Source organism: Ananas comosus, unplaced genomic scaffold, assembly GCF_001540865.1.
Source record: "Ananas comosus cultivar F153 unplaced genomic scaffold, ASM154086v1, whole genome shotgun sequence".
Taxonomy (NCBI): domain Eukaryota; kingdom Viridiplantae; phylum Streptophyta; class Magnoliopsida; order Poales; family Bromeliaceae; genus Ananas; species Ananas comosus.
Genome location: NW_017890550.1, coordinates 11,248 through 24,811, shown reverse-complemented (window position 1 = coordinate 24,811; position 13,564 = coordinate 11,248). Strand labels below are relative to the sequence as shown.

At 42.7% G+C, this 13,564-nt stretch overlaps 1 long non-coding RNA gene across 1 annotated transcript; it reads right to left on the bottom strand.

The window, feature by feature from the left end:
- Positions 1-11,586: 11,586 nt before the first annotated feature.
- On the bottom strand, positions 11,587-11,933 carry LOC109703844. Its single transcript, XR_002214036.1, has 3 exons — positions 11,888-11,933; positions 11,733-11,799; positions 11,587-11,635 (listed from the first exon to the last, which is right to left on the bottom strand). It is a non-coding gene; the product is annotated as an uncharacterized LOC109703844 (long non-coding RNA).
- Between the last annotated feature and the right edge of the window lie 1,631 nt (positions 11,934-13,564).

Sequence of the window (13,564 nt, the reverse complement as noted above, 5' to 3'; positions counted from 1 at the left end):
AAGACGGCAAGAGGAGCGAGGGTTTACCGATGAAGACGTATCTCGTACGAGATCTCGCTCATAAATTGTGGTCGTTGCGGAAGACGTCGAGTGAAGTAGAGAGGAAGAAGAAGTGTCTGACACGAGAAGGCAGGGGAGCGGCGAAGGAGTAATTGTTGAAGATAAGATCAAATTGTTAGTTAGTTAGATTTGTTATTAAGATTTCTTAGTCTGTTAGATTTGTTACGAGGGATTTTGTTAGTCAGTTTAGATTTTTTTTGTTATCCATATGCACCATAAAAGGCTAAGACTGTGTAGAACAAGTGCACCGTGATCTATTGATTATTCTCCACATTAATAAAATTATTCGCTTCATTATTTTATTGATTACCGCCATAACAAGTGGTATCAGAGCGTCAGGATTCGTGAGAGGTGGCTACGTCGATGGCGATCAGTGGGGTCGGCGGATCCCAAACTGCTCTTCCCATTTTCAAAGGGGAGAACTATGATTTCTGGTGCATCAAGATGAAGACGATGCTGCGATCGCAAGATCTATGGGATCTTGTGGAGAAGGGGTACACGGATGCTACCCCAGAGAATATGAAGAAGGACTCAAAGGCTCTCTTCTTCATCCAGCAAGCCATCGATGACTCGATTTTTTCGCACATTGCTGCTGCGACAAAATCGAAGGAAGCATGGGATACGCTACAGAAGGAGTATCAGGGCAGTTCAAAGGTACTTAGAGTCAAACTTCAAACTTTACGACGTAAATTTGAGACTACTTTCATGCAAGAAAATGAAAATGTTCATTCTTTTTTCTCAAAAGTTATGGAACTAGTAACAACCATGCGTTCATATGGTGAAGATTTGTCGGATCAAAAAGTTGTAGAAAAAATTTTACGAAGTTTGACTCCTAAGTATAATCATGTTGTGGCTGCTATTGAAGAGTCGAAAGATTTTACTAAATATTCTTGTACCGAACTTTTGGGCTCTCTTTTGTCGCATGAGGATCGCATTGACAAACCTCATGAAAATTTTGTGGAGAATGCTTTTTTGAATGTATCAAAAGATAGGGATAAAGGAGTAGCAGATTACAGTCGGCAAGCTTCATCAGGTGGTCGTGGAAGAGGTCGCGGTGGTCATGGTCAAGGAAATACAGGAAGAGGTAGATATGGAGGGCCAGATCAACGAAACAACAACAAATCCTATGGATCGGAACGAGGTAACACCTTTAAGAATATCCAATGCTTTTATTGTAAGAAATATGGCCATATAGAGAGATTTTGTCGTTTGAAAAAGGAGAATAATTCTCAAGTTGATGCTAACTATGTTGAATCTGATGTTCTTTTTGCTTGCTACACCGTAAATACAAATTTGGAAAATATTTGGTATTTGGATAGTGGTTGCAGTGCTCACATGACAGGAAGAGATGATATATTTATCGAGTTGGACAGATCGATTCGAAGGCCGGTAAAAATGGGAGATGGTCGTATTCGTGAAGCACAAGGTAAGGGAGTTGTAAAGGTAAACTTTAATGGTATCACAGAAATATCGGATGTTCTTTATGTTCCTGGTTTGGATGCAAATTTATTCAGTGTTGGCCAATTTCTTACTTTGGGATATTCTTTGGTGTTTGAAAATTGTAAATGCCTCATTTTTAAAGATAGCCAGAAAACAGAATTGCTTGCTGAAGTTGCCATGGCGAAAAATAAAATTTTTCCTTTATATAATGATTTTCGAAATCTGGCTATGAAAGTATCTACTAATGAAAATTGGTTGTGGCATGAAAGGTTCGGACATTTAAGTTTTGACAGATTAGAGATTTTGTATAAGAAGGAGATGGTTGATGGATTGCCGCATATTGCACCAAGTGACTCGATTTGTGAAAGCTGCGTACGAGGGAAGCATCATCGATCTCCGTTTCCAAAGAAAAGCACGTAGAGAGCAAAGAAACCTCTGGCCCTCGTACATGCGGATGTTTGTGGGCCAATGCAAACACCGTCTTTGAATAATAATTTTTATTTTGTTGTTTTTGTTGACGATTTTAGCCGTATGACATGGGTTGATTTTGTGAAACATAAGTCAGATACTTTTGCATGCTTTAAAAAGTTCAAAAATATGGTTGAGAAGGAAACGGGCTATCAAATTAAAACTCTCCGTACAGACAGAGGTGGTGAATTTATTTCTAATGAATTTGAAGCTTTTTGTGAAGCACATGGTATTTTTAGGCAGTTGACGACAAGTTACACCCCGCAACAAAATGGGGTCGCGGAGAGAAAAAATAGAACCCTCGTCGAGATGGCAAAGAGCATGTTGAAGGCTAAGGGATTACCGAATAAGTTTTGGGCGGAGGCGGTCTCCACAGCAACACACATTTTAAATCGGAGTCCTACATCATCTTTGGAGAGTATTACTCCGTATGAAGCCTGGACCGAAAGAAAGCCGAAGGATCCTATTAGATTGGTTGAAGAAGAAGTTCAGAGTACCCCACAAAACACACCCTGTTCTTCGGCAAGTTCTTCGACAACTTCTTCACCAGAAACAACGCCGTCCAAGGTGAGGTCACTTCAGGAGATATATGCAAGGACGAAAAGATGTCAATTCGGCTTGATGCTTGAGCCTGAAGGATTTGAAGATGCGGCTAAATCGTCGGAGTGGTGCAAAGCTATGAATGAGGAGATGGATGCATTGGAGCCAATCAAACTTGGGAACTTGTAGAACTACCCCCGAACAAAGAAGCACTTGGTCTAAAGTGGGTCTACAAGACCAAGTTCAGACCTGATGGATCGGTTCAGAAATTAAAGGCGCGAATCGTAGTGAAAGGGTATCTACAACGTGAAGGTATTGATTTTTCCGAAACTTTCGCTCCAGTTGCACGTTTTGATACTATTAGAACTGTTTTGGCTCCAGCGGCACAATTTGGTTGGAAGGTTTTCCAGTTTGATGTTAAATCTGCTTTTCTAAACGGTGTTTTGCATGATGAAGTTTATGTTAAGCAACCTCAGGGGTATGAAGTTAAAGGACAAGAAGAGAAGGTGTACAGGCTTAAGAAAGCACTCTATGGCCTCAAGCAAGCACCCCGAGCTTGGTATAGTCGAATTGATACTCATTTTATGCAGGGTGGTTTTAGTCGAAGTGAAAGTGATCCCACACTTTATGTGAAGACCCAAGGTACAGAAATTTTGATCGTGTGTCTTTATGTAGATGACCTAATATATGTTGGTAATTCTCAAAAGTTGATTGATGAGTTTAGAAGTCATATGGTACAAGAATTTGAAATGACTGATTTAGATTTGATGAATTATTTTTTGGGGCTTGAAATAACACAAGGGGAGAAAGGAATTTTTGTGTCGCAAAAGAAATATATATCTAACTTGCTTGACAGATTTGGACTGAAGGATTGTAATCCAATAACAAATCCATTGGGAACCAATATGAAGTTTTCAGTTGAAGACGGTGCTGAAAAAGTTGACCCCAATGTGTATAGGAGTTTGATTGGGAGCTTGTTATATGTGGTTCATACTAGACCGGACATTTCATTTGCAACGAGCCTTCTGTCAAGATTTATGGAATATCCTAGCAAGATTCACATGGGCGCAGCGAAGCGGATATTGAGATATTTGAAGGGGACTAGCGATCATGGATTGTGGTTCACTAAAGCTAACAATTTTTCTTTATTTGGTTTTTCTGATAGTGACTGGGCAGGTTCTATTGATGATCGGAGAAGTACAAGCGGATTCGCGTTCAAGCTCGGTTCAAGTACAGTGTGTTGGTCCTCAAAGAAGCAGCACACAACGGCGTTGTCATCTTCCGAGGCTGAGTATGTTGCACTCACTGGTGCAGCATGTCAAGCAATCTGGTTGCGTCGGATTCTATGTGATTTGCATCTGAAGCAATTAGATCCGACGGTCATCTATTGTGACAACCAATCGACGATTGCAATGGCAAAAAATCCGGTGCACCACAGCCGCACCAAGCACATTGAGATCCGTCACCACTTCATTCGCGATCAAGTGGCAAACGGCAATATCCAGATGGTACATGTTTCCACTCAAAACCAGATAGCAGATATTTTCACCAAACCATTACCATTGGAGAAATTTATTTGGTGTCGTGAAGAACTTGGCGTTACAAGATTTGATCTTACGGGGGCGTGTTGAAGATAAGATCAAATTGTTAGTTAGTTAGATTTGTTATTAAGATTTCTTAGTTTGTTAGATTTTTTACGAGGGATTTTGTTAGTCAGTTTAGATTTTATTTTGTTTTGTTATCCATATGCACCATAAAAAGCTAAGACTGTGTAGAACAAGCGCACCGCGAATCTATTGATTATTCTCCACATTAATAAAATTATTCGCTTCATTGTTTTATTGATTACCGCCATAACAGTAACTCCCTCTCCTTCACCTCTAGCACAAAGAAAGGAAAGTTTTGAGGTAAGCTTTGATCCCTTTCATGGTAAAACCCTACAATGAGAACCAAATGACCTAGAAATAGTTTTTATAGAATCTTGAGAGTATTTGAAGCTTTCTTTTGCTTCTTTAAGAGATCGAAACCATGGATTGGGTATATGTGGTGAAGCTTAGAGGTGAGCTTCAACCCCTCTCATGGTAGAATCCAAACTAGGGTTTGGATTGAGCTAAGAATGGTTTTTACGGAACCTCTAGAGTAGATTAAGCTTTCTTTTGCTTATCTTTGAGATCAAAATCCTAGATTTGGTATATGTGAAGCTAGAGCACCCAAATTTGGGGCTTTTGCTTGTGAGGGTTCTAAAGTGAAATTGACCCTCTAGAAACCTAATTGGGGGTATTTCCGACGCGTTAGTGCGCTCGGTTTAACGTTACGAAAAGCCGATGTAAAGTTATGTGCAAAATGGCCTAATATGGCTTCGTTTTGCCACAAGTGACGAACTAGGAGTCTAAAAATTTCAAGAAAATTATTGTAGCATCCTAGTATGCCTACGAGATGGGTGGTGCTATCCAAACTTGTTGGAATTTTCTTTATGTCTAATGTGTCACTTCTTGAGCATACATATATAATTGTTGCATGCATGATTAGGGTAATGAGATGATAATAATGTGGATGTTTGCATTTTGTGAGTTGAAGTGCATCATGATGGTTGAGAACCAATAAGACATGTAATAACCCTATATGTGCATGTATGATGATAAGAACTTAGTAAAGTTAAAGAATAAGTGACATATGACATGAGGATAATGAAATGTGAGAATGAAAGCTAGAGTTAGCATAAAGGTTGACGTAGAGAACACTAGAGCTATGTGTGGAATCAAAGAGAACAATGTGTTACAAAGAATGACAATTGCTAGAGTTAGCAACAAAATGTGGCATAAAAAATAATGGCTAGAGATAGCATTAAATGTGTGGCATAAAGAACACTAGAGTTAGTGTAAAGACATAATGAAATTAAAGAATGTAAAGAACACTAGAGTTAGTGTAGTGACATGGTCAAAGATAAAGAATGCAAAGAATATGAGATTGACACAATGACATTCAACCTTAGAGCTAAGGGTCATTTGTGCATAATTCCTTAGAGTTAAGGAACAGATTGAACTGAATATCCTTAGAGTTAAGGATTGATCATACTCGCTATAAGTCCTTACTCGAGGGTGGTCGCTCCCCCTCGGGCGATGCGCTCCAGAGTTTGTCATCACTGGGATGAGTTACTCAGAGGACGATCCTAGCGGGAGGAAGCTGAGGGCCTGCGATCATGGATTTTGAGTTGGTGAGTTAATGAGGCGATACCCCCGGGTTAGCCTTGAGATTGAACGAAAGAACAAAGAACAAAGAACAAAGACCATGCATTCTTCATGAATTTATATTGAGCATCTATTGATAGCATGTTCAGGCATATTAGCTGCATTTGTATAGTTGGCTACTTATCTGCTTATTTCTTCTATTATGCCTCAGTTAGACCTAGTGGAAAAGTCGGTGAGATTGGGGCCGAACCCATTGAAAACTTTGTTGTAGTTCTCACCCCTCTATTTCCACAGAGCCGGGACCGAGCGAGCCGGCGAGCGACCGTGGTAAAGGTATCGCACCATAGTCAGAGGCCACCGGAGTTGGGTTATTTCATGTTTTGATAGTAGCTACCCAATTGATCATCTTTTGTATTTGATGACTAGTGATGTAAAGCAAAGAATGTAATGTTTATTTAGAGCAAATGTGATGTAAAAGAAATGATGCAAGCAATGTAAAGAATCATGAATATGAAGGTTAAATGCGATGCATGTGATCAAAAGTTGAATCATAATACTTGAGTAGATGTTTAGTTTCCTTTCTTTCACTCATGGCTATTGCTTACCCTCGTGTAAGCCGTTTGTGTATGTTTCCGCTAGTGCTTTCCTCTACTTGAAAATGTACAGGTGATGAGCCTTGGGCAGTCAGGGGAAACTCTGTCCATTCGGTGTCTGTTTGACGTGCCCGGGCAGGCCCAAATTGGTATCGGTCCCGGGGCATGACATCTCGAGTTTCCAAGACCTCGCACTCGATGCGCTCACTTCACGCTCATCATCATACAGAATCATAAGGTTCTGTAGAGTCCTATCTTCACGAGTCCGGAATGCACAACCAAAACATGTCACTTTTGCATGTAACAGTGCATTGCCTCCACATCAGCGGTACCATTAGCCTAAAGGTCACCGTATACTCATACTCCCAAAATTTTCTAGGGCCCAATGCATCGAGATCCACTCTTTTCTCGACACCACATATCCAACACCACAAAGGTAACATCCTCAAAGACATCGCTTTCCTTCGCGAATTCAAAACCTCGTCGGTACACAACCGAACGAGCACATCGTCCCGGTCACCTAGGGATGCAAATGGATCCGGGTTGGTGGAGCTCCTCCCCGATCCGCCCCGAATGGGGTGGTAAGTGGGAACAAAAAATATAAAAAAATATAACCCGCCCCGAATCCGCCCCGATCCGCCAAGTAAATGGAGCGGAAGGTGGGAGACTCTTTTCTTCCTTCAATTCGCCCCGATCCATCAAAAATCCGGCTCTCGCCTCGATCCGCCCCGAATGGAGAGGTAAGTGGGAGCGAAAAATAAAATGAAAAGTAACCCGCCCCGAATCCGCCCCGCCCCGATAAGAAATGGAGCGGGAGGTGGGGGAACTCTCCCGCCCCCGGATCCGCCCGATTTGCATCCCTACGGTCACCCAAGGCGAACCTCTATGCCAACCTCCACAACACCTCTGGTCCAAGAGCGATCCTTTCGCTCACCACATCCTAATGGACAGGGATCGACATATCCTCGCAGCGAGAGTCTCAACTGCCATTGTCACTTAATCACTAGGACACTCTCACATTCTTATGGTTAAGCACCTATGCTCAAACTCATCTTGTCCTCCTCAACTAGTAATCTTCCTGGGGATGAAATGTAGCACATTTCGCACCGATTGCATTCCAAATTTCCACAAGTCCCGTTGACAGTGCGAATCGATCGCCAACGATTCACCACAATCCAACCTCGCTCTCAGTTGATCACATGAGGGACTGTCACGCCCGGGTACCAGCGGAAGCATATCTGGTACGTACACAGACCCGCCATACACCTGTAGTATATAAGGCGTCTACAAGAACACAAGTCGATAGGAAGAGAAACATAGAAAATCCTATCCTGATATCAGAGCAAAGTACAAGTCGATATACTATCAGCAACAGAACAAAGAGTGTACAATCCAAAATCTCGACTAAAAGATAGAGAGTATCATAACTATAGTGACTGTCCAAAAAGTACATATACATCACGGGGCATACAAAAGAAGATACAATGGTAGTCTCTCTATACATAGGGACATCACCCTCGGCCATAGCCCGAGTAGCAAGGTGATCGACTAGCATGCTCCTAGCAAAGTCTAGCTAGACGCGACTCCCTTGCCACGATCCCTAGCCTCTCCTGTAGATGGCTCTGTAAAAACAACCATAAAAAAAGGGCGTGAGAACTATTAACAATAGTTTCCAGTGGGTAAGCCGCCAGCCTCGGCGAATTACACCACTAGGTTCAAGATGTACTAAAGGAAAGTAAAAGCGATAATTACACGATATAAATATGCAATGCTAACAGGCAATAGGCATGTAATCACATGTAATCATGATTTCTGCAGTAATGAATCAGTTGAGTAATAGAAGCATAGCAATGATATAAATACTATAAAAACCAAAAAAAAAAAAAAAAAACCCAAAGCGAACATGATGTTGTAGTAATATGACAATGAACTGATGAGCATTCATTACTGTCCTTTGTCATTTAGTATTTTCTTTTCATTCATAAGGATCTACCCAAGGTAGCCCAACTTGCGCCGCGCCTAATGGCCCCGTGGTAGTATATACTCCCCACGGCAATCTACTTCGGCACCCAATCCCGCACGGGTGAGCAACTGTCGCGTAGGCTAACTCCGGAGTGCCGGCTTATAGGGAGCGACCCTCACAAGCGTGTGCGAATGAGCACGATGGCAAGCAAGCATATTCCACTGTCCACATATCTCAATATCATGTTTTCATTTGTAATGTTCTCAGTCTCGATCTGTAACACACCACATCCCTCGTAAATCGCGTCGAGTTCCGTCAACACGAGCGGAACGCGAAATTGAACGGGTTAAAGCGGACCCAAGGTGCATTGGAGTTCTTAAACGGAGCAAAAAGGGACCCGGAGAGCAAATTTGGAAATCTGGCTAAGTCCTAGATTTTGAGCTCTCGGGGACCGGTCCCTGAAGGAGAGACCGGTCCCCGTGCGCGTAGCCTGCCAGGAAGTCCTGAGGCAACCGGTCCTTGGTGGTGAGACCGGTCCTCGGGAGACCGGTCCCTGGAGGGGCAGACCGGTCCCTCGCTGCCCAACAGCAGAAAAACTCGAAAATTTGGCTAAGTTCCGGAAAACCCCCGTTCGGGAACCGGTCCCTGGTCGGGGAGACCGGTCCCCGAAGGCGAAAAATGCCCAGTTTGGGCAGTTCAAGAGGAAACATGTGGAGGGGCTTAAGTGCAATTGTTACAACACTATATATGGCCCAACCCCTCTCTCCCACAGCCATTCTCCTCCTCCTCTCTTATTTCCTCACTTTCTCTCCGGAGAAGAAGAAGAAGAACTTGGGGAAGAAGGTGGATTTGGTGTTTTGGAGGTTCTAGGAGCTCTCCAACAAGAAGATTCTTGGTGGAGCTTGGACTAGAGGTAAGTTTTGTAAGTTTTCCTCTAGGGTTTGGATTTTGGCTTAGGGATTTGGAGCTTTGTGCTCCTTAGAGGCTTTAGGGGCTCTCTTGAGCCATGAATACCATGGTACCCATAAGAGCTCAAGGTGCTCTCATGGTGAATCCTTGGAAGTGGTGTTTGGAGCCCTAGGATTGGTACCAAAGGTCTAGAAACCTTACTAGAGTGCTTCTTAGATGATCCTAAGCTATTGTTTGCTTAAGGTTGGGATCAATTCATGGGAAAACCCTAAATGACAATATTAGGGCTTGGATTTAGGGCTTTTGCCCTAGGATTGTTCGGGGACAAATTGACCCCGAAGAAACCTAATTGGGGGTGCCCTAAACACGTTGGGCAATTCCGTTTAACATTACGAAAATGTTAGGGTATAGTTCATGCACAAAAAGGCCTAATATGGCACTATTTTAATTATAGGGCGCGAAATCGGCTTTCGTAAAGTGCGGGAGCCCTCGTAATCTACACCCACACAACCAACAGAGGTGGGGGGTGCACGCCGGAATCGTTGGATTTCCTTCTATGTCTGTTTTCTCTATTCTTGAGCGTATATGTTATATATACACCCATTCATGCATGGTAGGGTAGTTACATGTGAAATTTGGTTTGACTTTATTTATATGCTTCTAACGTAGTTGAACATAGAGGATGATAGAACCAAAATGGACCTGTGTAATTGGACCCTCAAGTTGTGTGAATGTGAGAATGGACTTGGACAATAGAAAACAAGGGTGACGTTGACATAGAAACAAGATTTGCATTGAGAGATGAACCGTTGAATATAGTTTAACCCATTTTGACATCGTCAAAGGTAAAGCCTTGAGAGTGGCAAGAATGAATAGGTAGAGATCTATCGTGACATTGGCATTGTGACTAGTGGCTATGAGTCCTCAAGTTGAGGATTAGATCGATACTCACATTTCGTCTTGGCTTGAGGGAGGTCGCTCCCCCTCGAGCGGTGCGCTCCGGAGTTGGTCACCACTGGGCGTGGTAAAGTCCCACCAGTTGACGGTCCCTAGGGAGGTTCGAGTCCCCCGTTATTAAGGGATTTTGGGTTGTGAGTTATTGGGGTTAACAGAGTTAACCGGTAAGATTGGGTAAGAGCCAAAGTTTGTTTATGATTGGAGCATGCATGCATTTCCATTATCGCATTGAAATTATATATCTACTGACTTCTTTCTTGCAGGCATAGTATTAGTTGCATTGGTGGTGGTTACTTTTCCTCCTTTGAAATACTTATGCCTGGATGGACCTAGTGGGTAAGTCGGCGAGGTCGGATGCCGAGCCCACTGGGAACTTCGTTGTAGTTCTCACACCACTAACCCTACAGATCCTAGCACGAGCGGGGCGGCGGAGGACCGGGGCAAGGGTTTAGCGCCGTAGGTAGCGGCCACCGGAGTAGCATTACATTTTGTAGTCATTTCCCTTTTGGTGTACATGTAGCAGCTTTATTTTGTTGAATTAGAGAAGTAAAGTTGTAAACAATCATGTATTTGGTGGATGACTAAATGTAAAAGATATGATGGTTGAATGGAATGTAATAGTTTTGTTTATTTGAATTTGGTTTAAATGAAATCAAATATCATGTGTGATGTATATTTAGCTTAGAGCTTTCGCTTCCGTTGTTGCTTGCTCTCGTGCAAGCCCTGTATTATATATGCAATTCTCTTGTTGATTGCCTATTTATACATGTTGTTAGAGCCTTGGGCGGACATGGGAGGCTCTGTCCGTTCGGCGTCTATTGATGTGACCCGAACCCGACCAAATTGGCGGGGATTGGGGCGTGACACGCATCTTGACGGAAATTTCAATATCACAAATAGAATAACAACAAAATCCACTTAAGTTTAGCTAAGCATGCAAGAAGTAATGCTCAAATTAACTGGATTAGAATCTTTATCTTCACTATATGCATACAAAGCAACAAAAAGGCATGTTATATCTCTATTTTATAAGTGCATCGTCCTTATATCTTTGTCATAAGGTCAAAAATTGAACTTAAATATAAAAATATTCATTGTAATATCAGTTCTCATTATAGAAATTTCATCTATTAGCATCAAGACATTACGGACCATGTTCCAAAATCTCTAATTCAATCATCTAATCACTAAATGCCACTATGCATCAATTCTATAGTACATATTAGAACATAGGGGAGCTCCACTTGCTCTGGTTAGGTCAAACCCACCTAGTACTAGGCTCCGATCAGCCCAAAAGAAGTCCCACAATCAGTTCTAACAGGCCTCGACTCCGCTGAAAAACGAACATCAAATCCGAATTGGAAACCATCAGTATAATATCCGAAATCGGCACAATTTTACTTTGTACACAAAAGCAACTTGAATCCCTGTTTAGGGCTAGTTCAATACCTTCGGTTATGCCTCTAAGGGCCCTCACAAGTCAACTGAAGATGATCCCAGGCTCGATCGCACTCCTGCTCCGAACGACATCAAAACGGCATCAAAATCATTGAATAGTAATAATTATAGCCGGAAACTTGCGATTTCGGTTTTCTAACTGAAGTTCTAGCTTACCCTTGGTTAGAACATCCTCCAAACCAGATCCCCGGGTCCTCAATTTAGTTAAACTGAATTTGGAAACCTGCAGCGAAGAAACGACTTCAAACTGCGTTAACTACTCGATTAAGTCACCTATAGATCCGGAATAACTTCGTTAGATGACTAAATACCTGTATCAAGCCTCAGGGTAACTTTTCCCTGGATCAACGTGGGTAAGTCACAGCTAGATATCTCCTTTCTAGCTGCAAGAACCCCAGACAAACTCTGCTGGAAGCAACGGAACAAGAACACGTCAAATTCCGACGATAAACCGCAAACTAGAGAGAAATTGAACTAAATACTTTTCTAAAGTTCTCGTTCAGCAACTCTCAGTAATAGACATGAAAGACACTGTCAAAACACCTCCCTTTACCTTTTAAAAGCTGGCCCCAAGCCCACCGAACCAGCGAGCGACGAGTGCGGCGCGAAATCGGCGCAAAACGGCGACTTTTCTCTAGAGAGAGAAAAACCCTAGAGAGAGAGAAAGAGAGAAGGTGAAAGAAGCTTCTCTGAGCTCTAGCAACCTTCACTGAGTCCCTAGAGTCGTGCAGGAATGAAATAGATAGGAGCAAGATGTGAAATTACCGAAATACCCAAGCTGCCACGTTTCTGCATTGTGTACCGGTACAAGCGAATGGCTGTACCGGTACAGCAAGCAGAAAAAGCTGATTTTCGCCTGTTCAATGCACTTTCCTGTTTCCGACATTCCGATCACTCTCAAACTTAAGTGTAAACATCTTTAAACCCTTATGAACATGTGGGAGGGTTCCACATATCATTCCTCACACTCGAATTTCGCAATTTGCAAAAGTTCAGTGTATTACATTCACCCCTCCTAAAAAGAAGTTTCGTCCGCGAAACTTATAAACACTTACCTCACGATTCCATCGAGAATAGATAGGGATAATGCTCTTGCATTGCACTCTCCAGTTCCCAAGTGGCTTCCCGTTCCTCGTGATTGCTCCAAAGGATCTTCACGTAGGGTATTTCGCGATTTCGAAGCCTTTTCACTTCTCGAGCTAGTATTCTCACTGGATGCTCCTCAAAGCTCAAATCTTCTTGTAAATCCACTGGAGTACTCTCCAATATATGGGTCGGATCAAAGATATACTTTCGCAGTGTAGATACATGAAATACATTGTGTACTCCTGCGAGATTCGGCGGTAACGCAAGCCGATACGCTACAGGGCCTATCCGCTCCAATACCTCGTAGGGTCCAATGAATCGGGGACTCAACTTCCCTCGAATGCCAAATCTTTTAACTCCTTTCGTCGGGGAAACCTTTAGGAATACATGATCGCCAACTTGAAATTCCAGTTTTCGCCGACGTTTGTCCGCATAACTCTTTTGTCGACTTTGTGCTGTCAGTAAACGTTCTCGTGCCAGTCGAACTTTAGCTTCAGCTTCTTGTAATACGTCTGGACCCAAAACCAACCTTTCTCCCACTTCGCTCCAATGAAGTGGTGATCTGCACTTTCTACCATAAAGGGCCTCAAAAGGTGCCATCTGAATGCTTGCTTGATAACTATTGTTATAAGCGAATTCAGCCATCGGTAGAAACTGTGGCCAACTGCCCGGGTAGTCAATCACACAGGCCCGCAACATGTCTTCAAGGGTCTGGATGGTACGCTCGGACTGCCCATCACTCTGGGGGTGGAAAGCAGTACTAAAATCCAATCGAGTACCCATGGCCTCCTGTAAACTCTTCCAGAAATGTGAAACGAATCGGGTGTCTCGATCTGAAACAATCGAGGCAGGTACTTCGTGTAATCGCACAATTTCATCAAGATACACTTGTGCGAGTCTTT